The 17,500-nt window shown below is 47.2% G+C and overlaps 2 protein-coding genes across 2 annotated transcripts in view; both read left to right on the top strand.

Annotated features, from left to right (window-relative positions):
* The window catches only part of LOC127004353 (uncharacterized), a 115,982-nt gene that overhangs the window by 669 nt on the left and 97,813 nt on the right, over positions 1-17,500 (top strand). The window lies entirely within an intron of this gene.
* Positions 1-17,500, top strand: part of LOC127004352 (ski oncogene-like) — an 82,871-nt gene that overhangs the window by 62,406 nt on the left and 2,965 nt on the right. The gene's annotated exons all lie outside the window — the stretch shown is intronic.

Below are 17,500 nucleotides of genomic sequence, written 5' to 3'. Positions count from 1 at the left end.
CCACCTCTATCACCACCACTGTCACCAACTTACTCCCTCTCTCTTACTCCACCTCTCCACTACCACCGTTGCACATCACCCACTCCTCTCTCCACGCCCTCTCTCTCCACTTCAGTTCCCACTCACTCCCATTCCCCATTTCAACTCCCACTTAATAAATCTCTTTCCCCACCAGTTCCCAACCACTCGCTCCATCTCTCCACTTCAGTCACCACCACTCCATCCATCACCTCCTTTTTACACTTTCCACCCCACCACCACTCCCCTCCACCTCTCCTCCACTACTGTCACCCACTCCCTCTCTCCACTTCAGTCCTCACTCAACTCATCTCTCCACTTCAATCAACAGCTTGTTTTTATACTTTCCAACCCACCACCGCCGCAAACGCCAACCACCAGGATCCACCACACCACTACCACCACCACCACCACCACCACCCAATCGACCTTCGTTCCTCCCTGACCGACCACCCCATTCCTCCCTTCCTTACCATCACCCTCCCTCCTTCACCCACCGCACTCACTACCTTGTCACCTTCAAGGCAAACACACCGTTTCATCTCGCCAGACACGCTCCAGAGCCGGAGGGGAACATGTCTCAAAGGGGGAGGGGTGGGGCAGGGGGGAGGGAAATGTTCTAGGAAGAGCATAAGGGCCTGGCGTGGTGATGAAGGGGGGGTAGGTTGGGGAGAGAGGCACAAGGGAAGGGAGTGGTAGGGGGTGGTTTGGAAGAGGGAACGAGGGGGAGAAAGGAGAGATGGAGGAGGGAAGGGGAGTGGTAAGGGGTGGTTTAGATGGGGAGAGGACGAGAGATGGACCAGGAAGGGAAGGGACAACAGAGGGAGGAACAGGGAAGAAGAAGTAAGGAGGGAACATAAAGGAAATGGGGAGAAGGGGCGACAGGGGAGGTTTAGAGGAAGAGGCGTAGCGGTGACGGGGAGGCATTAGGGGGGGAGAAAGGTTGGGGGGCAGGGGGGGGGTCTCTGGCGCCTCCACACTGTCTCGCCACAACACAACCCGACATTAAAGCGACCACCTCGTTTTTACAACCTGTCAATAATTAGGGGAAGCTGGCGAGCCTTGAGGTAGCTTTAGAGTACACAGGGTCGGTCTCTCTCTCTCTCTCTCTCTCTCTCTCTCTCTCTCTCTCTCTCTCTCTCTCTCTCTCTCTCTCTCTCTCTCTCTCTCTCTCTCTCTCTCTCTCTCTCTCTCTCTCTCTCTCTCTCAATTTACGTATCCTACCTCATCATCTCCCTCACATCCTTCCTTAATTCTCATTCTCCTCATTTCCATATTTCCCCCCTTTGCATCCTATTCTCCTTCCTTCCCTTCTTCCCTCTCCCTGCCTTGCCCTTGCCTTGCCTTCCTTCTCCTCCCTCTCTACCTCTCTCCCTCCCTCGGTTTCCTTCCTCCCCTTCTATCTCTCCCTCCCTCACCTCCTTTTCTTCCTTTCTTTCCTCCCTCTCCCTCCCTCCGTCCTTTCTTTGAGCTTGCTAAGGGTCGCAGGGTAAATATATGGACGGCTCTGACAGATGGTAAGTGATAGGTTTACAGGGGTTTACAGGAGCTGCCTCGCGTTGACCGCCCGGCTTTTTTGCAAACTCCTTATGTTCATGTGTTCTCCCTTCCCTCCCTTCTCTCTCTCTCTCTCTCTCTCTCTCTCTCTCTCTCTCTCTCTCTCTCTCTCTCTCTCTCTCTCTCTCTCTCTCTCTCTCTCTCTCTCTCTCTCTCTCTCTCGCCGGCTCTGAATCTGAATCCTGTTTTCTCGGTTTTCGATGAGCGCTCGTTTCACCTGTCGCACCTGTCTGTTTGTGTGTGTGTTTGTGTGTCTGAGGGAAGCCTTTGAGCCGGGTGTGTGTGTGTGTGTGTGTGTGTGTGTGTGTGTGTGTGTGTGTGTGTGTGTGTGTGTGTGAATACTATCGATATCAAAAGATTCTGCTGGGGAAGATATATGAAGGAGAGAGAGAGAGAGAGAGAGAGAGAGAGAGAGAGAGAGAGAGAGAGAGAGAGAGAGAGAGAGAGAGAGAGAGAAAGGCTTCTTGTTTACATAGAGCGGAGTTGCCAGATAGTAATTGCAAGCGTGAGTGCATTGTTGACACAGAGAGAGAGAGAGAGAGAGAGAGAGAGAGATGCGGGGGTGCCTGTGTGTGCTTGTTTCGTCTCCCCCTTTTTATTATTCTTTTATTGCGTGCTTTCTCTCTCTCTCTCTCTCTCTCTCTCTCTCTCTCTCTCTTGGTCTTGTCGTTTTATCTTTGCCACGATGATTTATGATTTTCCTTTATATCGTCCGTCCTCTTTTCTTTTTATTTATTTTTGCTTCTCTTTACTTGGCTTTCCTTGCTTTACTTTACTTATATTTACCTGTGCTCACCTTGCCTACATACACCTTACCTATACTCGCGTTCTTCATGGCGTCTTTCCATTTCGTAGCATCTCATCACTTTGCTTTCTCCGCCTGTAATTTAATCTCCCGTCACTATTTCCATTTCCTCGCTGTCTTATTTTCCTCCCTCCCTTCCTTCCCTTCCCTCTCCTTTCTTTGCTCTGTTTTCCCTATTCTTTCTTCCCTTCACACCACTTATCATCCTTTTCTTTCTTTTACATTCCCTTCACTTCCTTCCATTTCCTTCCCTTATCTTTTCCATTTTTCCTATCTTTTCTTCCCTTCCTTTCCCTTTCTCCCTTCACACCACTTATCATCCTTTTCTTTCATTTACATTCCCTGCACTTCATGTATCTTCCTTCCATTTCCTTCCCTTATCCTTTTAATTTTTCCTATCTGTTCTTCCCTTCCTTTCCCTTCCTCCCATCCCTTCATCCTTAATCACTCTACTCCTGTCCTTCCTTTCCTATTCTATCCCTTCTCTTATTTTTTCCCTTCCCTATATCCTTAATCATTCTACTTAAACCCCTTCCCTACCTCATCGCTGCCTACCTCTCTACCACACTGACGTTACCATCTTCCACCTCTCCCTTCCACGCACCCACACACACACACACACACACACTGCGTCCCCCCTCACTCCATCCCTCCTTCCACACTGCTCTTACCACTTCCCTCCCCTCTCTTCCACACTCCCCCCTCCCTCTTCCCCTCCCCCCCCCATGCACCCCCTTCCCCCCTGTTTTCCCACGTCAAATGTCAGTATTACAGGTGGATCGATAGACCGGCTGAGCTGAACCTATTCCCCGCACCGCCTTCCTCTTCCACCTGCCTTCGTCCTGTCTGCCCACCTATCTACCTACCTACCTAACTACTTCTCCACCTACTTAATTATCTACTGACTTATTACCTTCTTACCTGCGTACCTACCTTCCTTCCTACCTACCTAAACAGCTTTCCTCTACCTCCTGTCCACTGACCAACCTCCTTACTCATCTACCCAACAACCGGCCTCTCTTCCTATCTACCTACCTACCTAACCGGCTTTCCTCTACCACCTGTCCACTGACCAACCTCCTTACTCATCTACCCAACAACCGGCCTCTCTTCCTATCTACCTACCTACCTAACCGGCTTTCCCATATCTACCTGTCCACTGACCAGCCTAATTTCCTACTCATCTTCTTTGGAACTGGCCTCTCTACCTGCCTACCTCTGCCTTACGCTCCACCTCAAACTCCTTCATCTGCTACTTTTTTTTCTTAGTTTACCTCCTCCTTCTCCTTCCCCGCTTTCTTCCTTTCGTCCTTCCTCTTTTAAATATTTTACCTCCTTTCATCGTTACCTTCCCTCCTACCCTGCTTTCATTTCCTTCCCTCTTTTCTTCCATTCCTATAGGGGAGAAAGGAGGAAAGGAGACCAAGGGAGGAAGAAGGTAGGAAAGGAAAGCATGAGAGGGGAGAAAAAGGAGACCAAGGGGAGGGGAGGAGAGGAAAGGAGGAAGAAGGGAGGAAAGAAAAGAAGAAAGGAGAGCAAAGAAGGGGAGGAAAGAGGAGCAAGGGAGGAAGGAGAAGGGAAGAAAGGGGAGCAAGGGAGGAAAGGAGAGCAAGGAAGGGGAGGAAAGGAAAGCAAGGAAGGGGAGGAAAGGAGAGCAAAGGAGGAAGAAGGGAGGAAAGGAGAGAATGGAAGGGGAGGATAGAGGAGCAAGGGAGGAAGGAGAAGGGAAGAAAGGAGAGCAAGGAAGGGGAGGAAAGGAGAGCAAGGGGAGAGGAGGAAAAGAGAAAATGGAATTGGAGGAAAGAGAAGCAAGGGAGGAAGGAGAAGGGAAGAAAGGAGAGCATGCAAGGAAGGGGAGGAAAGGAGAGCAAGGGAAGAAGGGGAGGGGAGGCAAGGGGAGCAAGGGAGTGTGAATGGCTGGCCGGGCGTCGTTCAGTCGCCATCCTGAATGGAAGTGAAATTGCTGCTGCTGCTCCTCCTCCTCCTCCTCCTCCTCCTCCTCCACCACTACCACCATCAATGCTGCCTCCACCACTACCCCCAACTCCTCCTCCTCCTCCTCCTCCTCCTCCTGTTGCTCTTATTTCTCCAACCATATCATCACTGCCTCTTTCCTCCTCCTCCTCCTCCTCCTCCTCCTCTTCCTCCTCTTCATCCACCATCTCTCCTTTCTCTTCCCTTTCCTTCCCCTCCTTACATCCTCTTCCAGTTATTTTCTTTATCATATTTCCTCGCGCTTTCCCTTCCCCTCCTCCCCTTTCCTTCACCATTCCTCCCTACCTTTACCTTTCTTTATCATTTCCATTCCTTATCTTTTTTATCATATATTTTCTGTCTCCCCTGATTCCTTTCCCTCTGCCTTCATTCCTTCTCTCCTCTCTCTTCACCGCTAGTTCCTTTCCCCTTGCCCTAATTTTCATCCCTGCTCTTCCCTCTCCCCTCTCTCTCTCCTTCCTCATTATCCCTGGCCAGGTGAGGTAAGGGGGAGGGGGAAGGGGAGATGAGGGGGGAGGGTACATATGACTCACGGCCGCTCTCAGGTGGTGCTTAAGATCACATTTAGCTTGTGTTGTTACGGCGTTGAGAACTCATACTCACTCACTCACTTCTTCATGCACTCACTCACTTCTTCATGCACTCATTCACTTAGTCATGCACTCACTTACTCACTTATTCACTTATTCATGCATTCACTCACTTTTATTCATCTACTCACTCGCTCACTTATTCATGCACTCACTCACTCACTTATTCACTGCACTTACTCACTCATTCATGCACTCACTCGTACACTCACACACACTCACTCATTCATACACTCACTGGCACACTCACTCACACTCTCACTCATTCATGCACTCACTCGCTCACTTATTCATGCACTCACTCGCTCACACGTCTGTCTTCATAAAAATTGATGTGCCTGATTTGGCCTTTTATTGTCCCGATATTCAAGGCGTGGTTAGTTGGTTCTGGCGACTCTTTCAAAGGCTGGTATTACAAGACACTTTCCCTTCTCACATCAGTTATTTCTAGAGGTCAAAGGGGGATATCAATCAGGTTCTAATGAGTGTTTTCTTAGGCTCAGGGTACAGAAGAAGGGTCAAACTACCACCAGGGTCATAAAACTACTACTGGAAATGCCCACAACTCCTGCGAAAGCCTTGTCAAATAGGTGTTCTTGGGCGGCGAAATGTCTTTTAATACGACCCGAATCATATCACTGCTTACGACTGCGTTTGTAATATATCGAGTTAGCTCCGAAAAATCCAACACTTTTTAACTAACTCCGTCCTAGAAAGGGAATTAAAAAGCCAAACTAGCCACAGACTTAAGGAATACTAATACGACGTTTGAAAAATCTGTCTTTATGCAATTCACTTACTCATCATTCATTTATTCACTCCTTCATCCACTCTCTTCTGTAGTTTATTCATACGGGGTAAAGAACTCACACTCATTCATTCAATCACTCACTCACTCACATATTCACTCCTTTCCTCACATTCACTCACTCATTCTCACTTCTCTTTATACATACGGAGAACTCACACTCACTCACTCACTTATTCCTCCTCACACATTCCCTTTTCCTCTCACATTCATCTTATTCTCTCTCTTTCTTTATTTCAGAACCACTCACTCTCACTCACTTATTCACTCACTCTCACTCACACTCACTCACACACACACTTTGGTCTATACATACATTTCGTTCTCTCTTGTTAGTATTCGCCTCCACAGTTGAATTAGTATTTATATGTTTGTTTATTTAATACGTATTTACTTAACGTGCATTTCCTAATTTCCTCCCTGGCTTCATATTCATATTTCCTTTACTCGGCCGATGTTTTAATTTTCTGTTTAGATTGGGAGGAGGAGGAGGGGGGACGGTTCTGGAGGGCATGTCAAATAAGGGGGTCGCATTGGTCTTCCTCACTCCCCTGATGTATGTATGTGTGTGTGTGTGTGTGTGTGTGTGTGTGTGTGTGTGTGTGTGTGTGTGTGTGTGCTTGTCTGCGTTAGTGGCTGTGGTGATTTTGTTATGATTATGGTGATGGTAGTGTTGTTTGTGTTGCTGTTGTTTGTGATGGTGGTGGTGGTAGTGGTGGGGGTGTTAATGAGGGGAGGGGGAGCGACTCAACTCACCCCAGTCCCCCCTTTCCTACCTAACCACTACCACCACCATCACCACCGCTTCATGTTGCGTCTGTGCACCCCAACACACCCAGACCGCCTTGCCTGCCCCGGCGCCACACTCTCCGGGGGGTTGAGGGCGGGGCGTGGGACTCATGCTAATGGCCCCTGATGCACCTGTGGGGGAGGGGACCCTAATGGACAAGTGAATATAAATGTCTTAATTGTCCCCGATGTAGATTCCGTGGCGTAAGTCCTAGGAGGGGAGAGTTGGGGGAGAGGGGGAGGGGGGGAGGACGCAAAAGTGGGGCCGCGTGGATATTGTTAGGGAGTAAAAAGGGTTGTGGGATGGGGTGGGGTGTAAAGGAATGTGTGGGAGGTAAAGGGTGGGGGGTGAGCCGATCATGGGTTGTGGAAGGTAAGAGAAGGTATGGATGGGATAGAAGGGGTGGGGGATGGAGTGAAAGGGTCCTGTGTTGTGAAAGGTAAAGGAAGGGAAGGATGGGATGGGATGGGGTGGAGGGGTGGGGATGAGGGTGAAAGAATCGTGGGTTGTGAAAAGTAGGGAAGGTAAGGAAGGGCAAGACAGTGATGGACAGAATGGATGGCAGGGGACAGAGGATGGATTGTATGGAAAGGAAGTAAATGGAGAGATGGAGAGAAGGTAAAGGAAGGGAAGGATGGGATGGAAGGAGTGGGGATGACGGTGAAAGAATCGTGGGTTGTGAAAAGTAGGGAAGGTGTGGGAAGGTAAGGAAGGGCAAGACAATGATGGACAGAATGGATGGTAGAGGACGGAGGATGGATGGTATGGAAAGAAGTAAATAGAGAGATGAGAATGCATAATAATACCTATCCTCTGGTTGTCCATCTGTTTTCAGCTCCACCCATGACCTGCCCAAGCCCACTTCCTGTTCTTGAGCGTCATTCGAATGTCTTCAACCTGTGTGTTCAGTAACCCACGATGCTCGTTTCTTATATTTCTCCAAGTTAAAAGACGCAGCACATTCCTCCACATTCATCTCCGCGCATTGAGAAAACCTGTGCGCCATCAATCAACCAGTAAATAGCTAGGTGTCAGGATGCTTCTACAACTAAATATTGACTTGACTTCATCTGCTCTTTTCTGATTTTCGTTTTTTCGCATCTTCTCTTTTATTTTTTTTTTTTTTTTTTTTTTTTTTCAAAGGATGACTTTCTTTTCCACTCCCTCACACATCTTTTTCTTTCTACTGTCAACGACCTTCACTTGGGGCATTCCATTTCTCTGCTTTTGTTTTGTAGTCCTTGAACTGTACTTATCCTGGAAGAAGAGAAAGCAGGAGTAAAGAAAGAAAGTGTTGATAGTTGACAATAAGGAAGATTAAAAGATGCAAAGACGAAAAAAAAAAAAAAAAAGGAAGGGGAAGTAAATTGTGAAGAAATGTAGAGCAGGAACTAAAAATAAAAAAAATAAAAAAAGAATAAGACGCAGAAGAAAATTGGGGTAATTCTCAGCCGAGGGGAACCACATATAAATTTTTTCTTCATGCTTCTGCTTCCACACCTCCACCTCCTGCCTGCTTCCACACCTCCACCTCCTGCCTGCTTCCACACCTCCACCTCCTGCCGACAGTTACGCTGCACGACCCACATCCACTACCACCACCACCCTACCCCCGTTCATCTCCTCTGCTCTATCTTAGCATCTCCACCCCCCCACTCCACACTGCATCATCCATCACATCCATGCCGACCCTCCACCCAACCGCCCCTCCACAACCTCTTCCAACCTTACACAAGTCCACAAGTCCGCACTCTTGCCGTGGTGTGTTGTGCTGAATACCGATGTGTGTTTGGTCTTGGTGTGCACTGTTGCGTCTGCTTGTGTGTGTGTGTGTGTGTGTGTGTGTGTGTGTGTGTGTAATTCATCACGTCCTGGTCACAAGCTGGACTCGTCATCTTCAGCAAGTACCCTCCCGATTAGAGCAAATTATACTCGATACCTGGGTACTGCCGGGACTTTCACACTCTACACACCCTCAATGGGGGGGGGGGCAGTAACCACTTCTTCTCAGCGGAAAAATCCCGGCCTGATCGGGGCTAGAACCACAGCCGTCAAGGCCGGAGTCTGACAGGGCAGAGGTTTAACCATTGAGCTACGGAATGATGTGTGTGTGTGTGTGTGTGTGTGTGTGTGTGTGTGTGTGTGTGTGTGTGTGTGTTTGTGCGTTTGTGCGTGTGTGTGTGTGTGTTCTCTAATTGCATCCTCACCTTGTGTTCTCTCTCTCTCTCTCTCTCGACACACACACACACACACACACACACACACACACACACACACATTCATAATCGTAATGGCGACGCTGGGACGTTACCTCTCCTCTCTCCCTCCCTCAATTACTTTCCTCATTACCTTTTTTTTCTGCACCTCTCTCTCTCTCTCTCTATTATTATTATTATTATTATTATTATTATTATTATTATTATTATTATTATTATTATTATTATTATTATTATTATTATTATTATTATTATTATTATTATTATTATTATTATTATTATTATTATTATTATTGCTGTTGTTATTTTTATCGTTGGGAGAACCTTGCCTTGTTAGTAAGTTCCAGGTAGGCGCAGGAATAAAGGTCTGTGGTGATGGCGTGGCGTTGGTGGAGGAGGTGGTGGTGGTGGTGGTGGCGTGGCGGTGGTGGTGGTGGTGGTGGCGTGGCGGTGGTGGAGGAGGCGGCCGCTGGGGTCAAGGAGTTCAATTGATTTATTTCCTACTATGTATTTCTATTCTTTTTTCTTTCTCACTCAGCCGTGAAATGTGCTATTGATCCTGTCATTATGTAGTGTGTGTGCGTGTGTGTGTGTGTGTGTGTGTGTGTGTGTGTGTGTGTGTGTGTGTGTTTGTCGTAGTGTTTATCAATCGCCCCTTTCCCTTTCGCCTCCCCCTCCCCCTCTCTCACTTAGCTATATACTCTCTCCTTGTGCTCCCTTCTCCTCTCCCTTCCTCCTCCCTTCTTCCCTCCCCTTCTCCCCGCAACCCTTCTCTATTATTGTTAAGGGCAATTGACCCACATGGGGAGAAAGGGGGGTGGGGGGTTAGAGGGTGACATGAATGTTGAATGCTCTTGAAAGGGAAGGGAAGGAAGGAAGGAAGGAAGGAGAGGGGGAATACTGGGTGAGAAAAGGATAGAATTTAAAGGAATGGGACAAAATGGGGAGAGAGGAAAGGGAAGGAAGAGGAGAAAGGAAAGGGAAAGAAGGAAGGAAAGAAGGAAGAAGAGAGGGGAAAACTAGCGGAGGATGGGAAGAGAGGAAAGAGAAGGAAGTGGAGAAAGAAGAAAATGTGGAGAAATAGGAATAGGAGAGCCGGATGGATGGGAATACATATAAGGATGGGAATGGCAGAATAGGGAATAGATATGAATGAGGAGATTAGGAAGGAGTAGGAAGAAAAATGGAAGGGATGAAAACAAGGAGAGAGTCAGAGGGAGAGATGAAGAAAGCAGAAGAAACGATTGGCAAGAGAGTGGGTAGAAAATGGGCAAAGAGAGGGAGGGAAAGAGAGAAACATGTGGAAAGGTGAAGAAGGGGGGAGGAGGAAGAGGGAGGGAGGGAACGTTGGGGGAGGAAAATGAGGAAAAGATGTGCGAGGAGAGGGGGAGAGGAGGGAGGGGGAGAGGAGGGAGAAGGTCCTCAAAATATCTCCGGAGGGAAGCGAAACAAAGAACTGTAAAAAAGATAAATAAGAGGAGGAGGAGGAGGAGGAGGAGGACTGACAACGATAAGAAAAGACACGAAAGAGGAGGAGAAACACATGGACCTGACACACACACACACACACACACACACACACACACACACACACACACACACACACACACACACACACACACACACACACACACACACACACACACAGGAAAAAAAAAGACTGAAAACAAAAGTGGACAAACGAAGAAATAAAAGCGAAAAAAATACGCCTTGTCAGCGGGATGAAAAAAGATATATAAGAAAAAATACGTGGCATATGAAAAAGGGGGGAAAAAAACTATAAAAGGAGCGGCGTATGATGACAGCCCGAGACTCTAATTTGTGCGGCAAGGAACGCTGAAAAAAAGTTACGAAAATGACAGGAACAGGGAAAAGGAGGAGAGTAAAGACGGAGGAGGAGGAGGAGGAGGAGGATGCGTAGCGGTCTTGCCTTTTTTTATTTTTTTCTCTCCGTGTCTCCTTCCCTCCACATCCTTTCCCTCCTCTTTCATATCTCCGAAGTAATAAGTGTGTGCTACTGAAGGAGGAGAGGGAGAAGGGGCTGAGGTGAGGAAAGGTAAGAGGAAAGAAAAAGGAAAGAAGGAAAGAAGAAGAAAAACAAGAATATGATGAAGAGAACAAAAATAGAAATGTGATATGGAGGGAGGATGAGGAAAAAGGACTGATTGGTAAGAGGAAAGAAAAAGGAAAGAAGGAAAAAAAGATGAAAAATAACAAGAAATATAGTGAAGAGAACAAAAATAGAACTGTGATATTGAGGGAGGATGAGGGAAAAAGGGCTGAGGTGAGGATTAGTAAGACGGAAGAAAAAGGAAAGAATGCAAGAATGAAAAAAGATGAAAAAAAGGAGAAATATAATGAAGAAGATAAAAATAGAACTGTGTGATATTGAGAGAGGATGAGGAAGAAGGCCTGAGGTTAGGTTAGGGAAGAAGAAGGAAAGAATGAAAAAAGGAAGAAATATAAGGAAGAGGGAAAAAATAGGACTGTGTGATATAGAGGGAAGAGGAGAAGTTAAGAGGGATGAGGTAAAGATTGGTATGAGGGAGGAAAAAGGAAAGAATGCAAGAATGAAAAAAAAGATGAGGAAAAAAAAAAGGAAGCCCTATAATGAGGAGGGAAAACATAGAACCATTACTGAGGGAGAGGAGGAAAAAGGGATGGAGTAAAGATAGGTAAGAGGGAAGAAGGAAAATTAAGAAAAAAATATATATAATGAAGAGGGAAAAAAATAGGACGAGGAGGAGGTGGAGGAGGAGATAAAGTTAAAGGAAAAAAAAGGAAGAGGAGTAGGAGGGGATGAAGTTAAAGAAAAAAAAAAGGAAGAGGAGTAGGAGGGGATGAAGTTAAAGAAAAAAAAGGAAGGAGTAGAAGGGGATAAAGTTTAAGAAAAAAAGAACTTGAGGATGAAGAGGACAAAGAAAACTTGGAGAAAGAGAACAAAGGGGGCTGTGAGAAGTTTAATTATTATCGCCCTGCCTTCCTCTTCTTCCTCTTCTGCCCTGACTGACAAGATGGGGAGAGGGAGAAGAGAGGAGGAGGAGGAGGAGGCAAGCAACCAAGGGGAAGAAAAAAAGAAAAAGAAGATAAGAAAACGAACGAGCCAGCGAAGGAAAAGAAAAGAATAAATGAAAGAAAGAAGGCGGAAAGGGAGATGAAGAAGGTAGATTAACAAAGTAATTATGAGGAAAACTAACAAGGAAAGGAAGAAGAAATAGAAATATAGGAAAAAAATGCAGTAGGTATAGGAAAGGAAGAAAACGATAAATATACATGCAAGAAAAATATGAGGAAAACTAAAAAGGGAAGGAGAAAGAAATACCAGAAAAAAATCGCTTCAGATAAGGAAGATGAAGAAGATGGATATACAAAATAATTATGAGGAAAATTAATGGGAAAGGAGACAGAACTAAAACTCAGAGAAAAAGGAGGTTTCGGCAAGAATTCAACTCAAATGAACAACAAAAAAAATGTAGGCAAAGGAGATGGAGGAGAAAGAAGATAGATATTCACATTAATCATGAGGAACACTAATAAGAAAAGGAGAACCAACTAGAAATAATAATACAAAAAAATGGTTTAGGTAAGAATTCAACAAAAAAAAGAGGTGTAGGCGAAGGAGATGGAGAAGAAAGAAGATAGATATATACATTAATCATGAGGAACACTAATAAGAAATGGAGAACCAACTAGAAATAATGATACAAAAAAATGGTTTAGGTAAGAATTCAACCCATCCATCCATCTCCCTCTCCTTGACTTGCTTACAGGAACGAAGAGACGGGATGAAGCATGAGCTGTCACCCACTCACCCACACACCCTCCCTTCCTCCTCCCTCCCCTCCTTACCTAATTATAGACTCCTCATGTTGGTCTGGTGTGTGTGTGTGTGTGGGGAGTGGGGAGTGAGTGGGTATATAGACGACCTCATCTTTCTCCCTCTCAATCTCCTTCCCTCCCCATCTCTTCCTCTTACCTGTCAACTCTGTAACTGTGTGATGCTGAGGGAGATAGAAAATGGGCAGGTGGAGACAGGGAGGTGGGGGAGAGGGTAGGTAAGAAGGGAAAGGGTAATGGGAAATGTAGGTGGTGCTTCTATTAATGCTAGGGAGTAGGAACGAAAGGATGGAGACAGGGAGTGTGGGGAGAACATAGGTAGGTGGTGGGGAAAGGGAAAGAAAGGGTGGAACAAGGGGTGGTTGGGAGAGGATAGGTAAGGAAAGGGGAAAGGTGGGCTGGGCAGGTGCTGGTTTTATAGATGCTGGGGAGGAAAGAGAGGGTAGGGACAGGGGGAGTGTGGAGGAGATAAGTTAGGAGGGAAAGGGGAAAGGTAGGCAGATTGGTGGTTTTATGGATGCTGGGGAGAAGGGAATATGGGGTGGAAATAAGGGAGTGGGGAGAAGGAAGACAGGAGGGAGCGTGGAGAGGACAAGGAGAGAAATGGTGGGTTTGAGGAAGCTGGGAAGAAGGAAGGAAAACAAGAAGAACGGGAAAGAGAAAAAATAACAGAACAACAAAGAAAATAGAGAAGGGAAGGAAGGAAGTTAAGGGAAAGGAAATATAGAGAAGGAAAACAAGAGAAAAAGATAAGAGCGTAAGAGGAATAGGAGAGAAGGAAGGAAAGACAGAAGAAGATAAAGAGAGGCCAAGAGGATGCAAGAGAGAGAGAGAGAGAGAGAGAGAGAGAGAGAGAGAGAGAGAGAGAGAGAGAGAGAGAGAGAGAGAGAGAGAGAGAGAGAGAGAGAGAGAGAGAGAGAGAGAGAGAGAGAGAGAGAGAGAGAGGTTTCCAACTATTCACGGATGTCATAAATTTAAAACACCTACTTTATTGTCGTCTCCTGTGGCAGAGGGAAGAGGGAATGAGGGAGTGAGGGGGGAAGGGAGGGAGGCAGGGTAGTAGGCCGGACAGGGGTAGGTCTGGCTTGGTTGCGACAGAGACACGTAATAATTTTGACCTTTATTTACGCAGCCACAGGAAGCAGACGAACGTTACGGCCTCTGATGATTAGGTCAAAGAAAGGGAAACTGACTGGGTGCTGTTGTTATCCTTTATACTTATTTTTATTTTTTGTCAATAGCCCAAAGAATAAACGAAGAAAAGGGAAACTGGATGAAAATATGTTACCTACCTGTGTGTGTGTGTGTGTGTGTGTGTGTGTGTGTGAGAGAGAGAGAGAGAGAGAGAGAGAGAGAGAGAGAGAGAGAGAGAGAGAGAGAGAGAGAGAGTATAAAGATTACGGTGAATTGAAATACAGACGCCAAATTAGATTTCTTTGGGTGATCTGGTAAGCTTCAATTTTGATTAATGTGTGTGTGTGTGTGTGTGTGTGTGTGTGTGTGTGTGTGTGTGTGTGTGTGTAGCAGTAGTAGCGCCAGTAGCAGCAGCAGCAGCAGTAACGGTAGCAGTGGTAGTACAGCTTGTTAGCATATTTCATCGTTCCGCCGTTCACCTGTCGGGGTCAGCGGGGACAGGTATGTGAGGGCGCGTGCAGACGCCGCCGCCCTCCTCCTCCTTCTCCTCTTCCTTCTCTTCCTCAGCCGCTGCCTCCCCCCCGCTTATGTAAGGCGAGGAGGCGACGCAAAAATCAATATGAAGTAATCACATCACCGCCCACCTAACCTCACCTGTCTGTGCCTTAGCCTTGCCTTACTTTACCTTACCTTACATTTGTTCACCCTAACTCACCTGCCCGTGTCCTCCATATCTCACTTCACCTCACCTCACCTCACCTAGCCTTACCTCACCTCATCTTACCTTACCTTACTTTACCTTACCTTTTCTAACCTTACTTTACCTCACTTCACCTCACATCACCAAACGTTACTTCACCTTACCTTACTTTACCTTCCCTAACCTTATCTAACCTTATCTTACCTTACTTTACCTTACTTTGCCTTACCTTACTTTACCTTCCCTAACCTTATCTTACCTTACTTTACCTTACTTTGCCTTATCTTGCTTTACCTTCCCTAATCTTACATAACCTTATCTTACCTTACTTTACCTTCCCTAACCTTATCTTACCTTACTCTACCTTACCTTACTTTACATAACCTTACTTTACCTTACTTTACCTTACCTTACTTTACCTTCCCTAACCTTATCTAACCTTACTTAACTAACACCCGGACACCTTCACTCCATCCTCACCACCCCCGCACCTCTCACCCCCAAGCTCCCCTCCCCTCATCCCCACACCTGCTCCCCGCCGCTCCTCCCCAAGCCATCCGCAGCACACCTGTCACCCCGCTCACCTGTCCGCTTCCCTTCACTTCCCCCACCCCCGTACGCATTACACCTGTTACTTCACCCATACCCCCTTCCCCTTGCACCCTCTCATTTACCCCCTCCCCCTCCCCTCTCAGTCCTTACTTACCACCCCCTTCTCCACTTTTCTGCCCACCCCCCCTTCCCTTAGCACCCTCTAGTCCTCCCCCTCCCCTTCCCCTCCCCTCTCAGTCCTCACTTCTCCCCCCTACCCGTTCTCCCCTTCCCCTCCACCTTCATGTCACTCCCCCACCACCAACCACTAGTTCCCTCCCTCTATCACCCCCACCCCCACCAAGTCTAAATATGAATCTCTCTCTCTCTCTCTCTCTCTCTCTCTTATCACGACCAAAGGGGACTGTCTCGCCCTCTGACTGACTGAGAGAATTTTAAGACTAAATTTATTCCCTCCTCCACTCCCGGTCCTCCAACACTTTATCTCCTCTGTTAACTTTCCTCCCTTCACTTACCTTTCCTACATATATATCCTCCCTGTTCTTTCCTCCATATTTCCCCCCCACTGTCACACACACACACACACACACACACACACACACACACACACACACACACACACACACACACACACACACACACACACACACACCCACACACACACACCTTCTTCCCCTTTCTTCTCGTATTTAGTCTCCCCTCTTCATTTGAATATTTATTTTCTTATATATATATATATATATATATATATATATATATATATATAAATATATATATATATATATATATATATATATATATATATATATATATATATATTCTGTCCTGCATTGACACCCATTGGTCTTTTTTTATTTTTAGTTTGTTTCATGTATTCATTTTTGTTTTTGTCTCAACTCATACTTTGCCTTAATCTCAGCTCGTTTTCACTCTTTGTTTTATTTACCTTTTCCCTGCTTGCAATATTTATCATGACGTCGCTTCCTGCGTAAAAAAAAATATATGAAGAGAGAGAGAGAGAGGTGGGGGGTAAGCATCCCCCTGGCGTCACAACCCACAGCCTTGTCGTATAAACTAAAGGTCAGGTGTGTGTGTGTGTGTGTGTGTGTGTGTGTGTGTGTGTGTGTGTGTACGAGTGGACATGTGGATGTCCATGATCCGATTGTAACTCAGTTTCTTGTTTTTCAATCCTCAACCACCATCACCTCCATTATGACTAAGACCATTAGCCAGCACCGTCACCCGCACCACCACCTCCAACAACAACAACAACAACAACAACAACAACAACAACAACAGCCAAGCCCCAGCAGCGCCACCCAGCAGGTCGCCGGCTGCAGGACCCGCCCACCGCCGCCGCTATTCTTAGTCCGGCGTGGCAGCCCCCCCTGCCCCCCACCGCCACCACACTCACGCCACCGCCCTCACCTAACTCCGGCCGGTAACTTGCCCCGCCTTACCTGGCTTCCCTCGATCCTCCTGCTGGTGGCGGCCGTGCCCTGGAGGGGGCGGGGCGGGGCGGGGCGGGGCGCGGTGTGGGGGTGGCGGGAACAGCGGCCCGGCACAGGCTGTGGGGCGGCAGACGGCTGGAATTCAGTCATCGATCCGGGTGCGGCGGTAAGGCGGAGCCGGCAAGCCACGAGGCAGGAGAGCACCGACCCTACAGCCCTGCCGCCGCCGGCCAGACTCGGTGGGCACGGGGCAAGACAGTGCCAGCTTGGTCCTGCCTTGCCCTGCAATGGCCGCCGCCCCGCCCCGCATCTTGGTCACCACATTAGCACTTTGGTTCTCAGATGGTGGTGGCCGCCGTGGCCTCTGTCAGCGGCCCAGCTGGCGTGGCGCCTCTCAGGGTCGCCGGGAGTGTTGCGGCGGCGGCGGGGGTCACCACCAGAGTGCCAGGCACCCCCTCGACAGCCCCCGTCGCCCCCGCCTCAGCTCCTCAGTCTCAGTCTCGGGGCTCTGGGAACGCCTCGCATCGTCCTTGACAGGTCATACACGGCCTGATGGTTTCTCTCGCAATAAAATATACATTCCTCTTGATTTCTCTTCGTCTTCCTCCCTCCTTCCCTTCCCTACCTCCTCCGTCTCCTCCACTTTCTTCTTTCTCGTATCTCCTTCCTCATTCATTATCATTATTATTATTATTATTATTATTATTATTATTATTATTATTATTTTTATTTTTATTATTGTTATAATGATGATGGTAAAATTATTCATTCGTCACGAGGAATCAAAGAGTGGAAGCATAGGACATGAGGGACGGCAAAGAAGGGAATATCATGGGAGAGGAATAAGGGAGAGCATAATACCAGTAAAAGAGACGGAATGGAGTGAGAAAGAACATATAGGCTGGGATTGAAAGAGGGACAAGGGAGAGCAATGGGAAGGGAAGAAAAGACGGAGGAGAGGAACAAGGAAGAGATTACGAAGGAAACACATGAGGAACAGGATTGAGCAGACAGACAGACAGAGAGAGAGAGAGAGAGGGGTCAAAA

This window comes from Eriocheir sinensis, chromosome 28, assembly GCF_024679095.1.
Source record: "Eriocheir sinensis breed Jianghai 21 chromosome 28, ASM2467909v1, whole genome shotgun sequence".
NCBI lineage: Eukaryota > Metazoa > Arthropoda > Malacostraca > Decapoda > Varunidae > Eriocheir > Eriocheir sinensis.
Note: the sequence above shows the minus strand (reverse complement) of the source record. Positions and strands in the feature narration are given on the sequence as shown.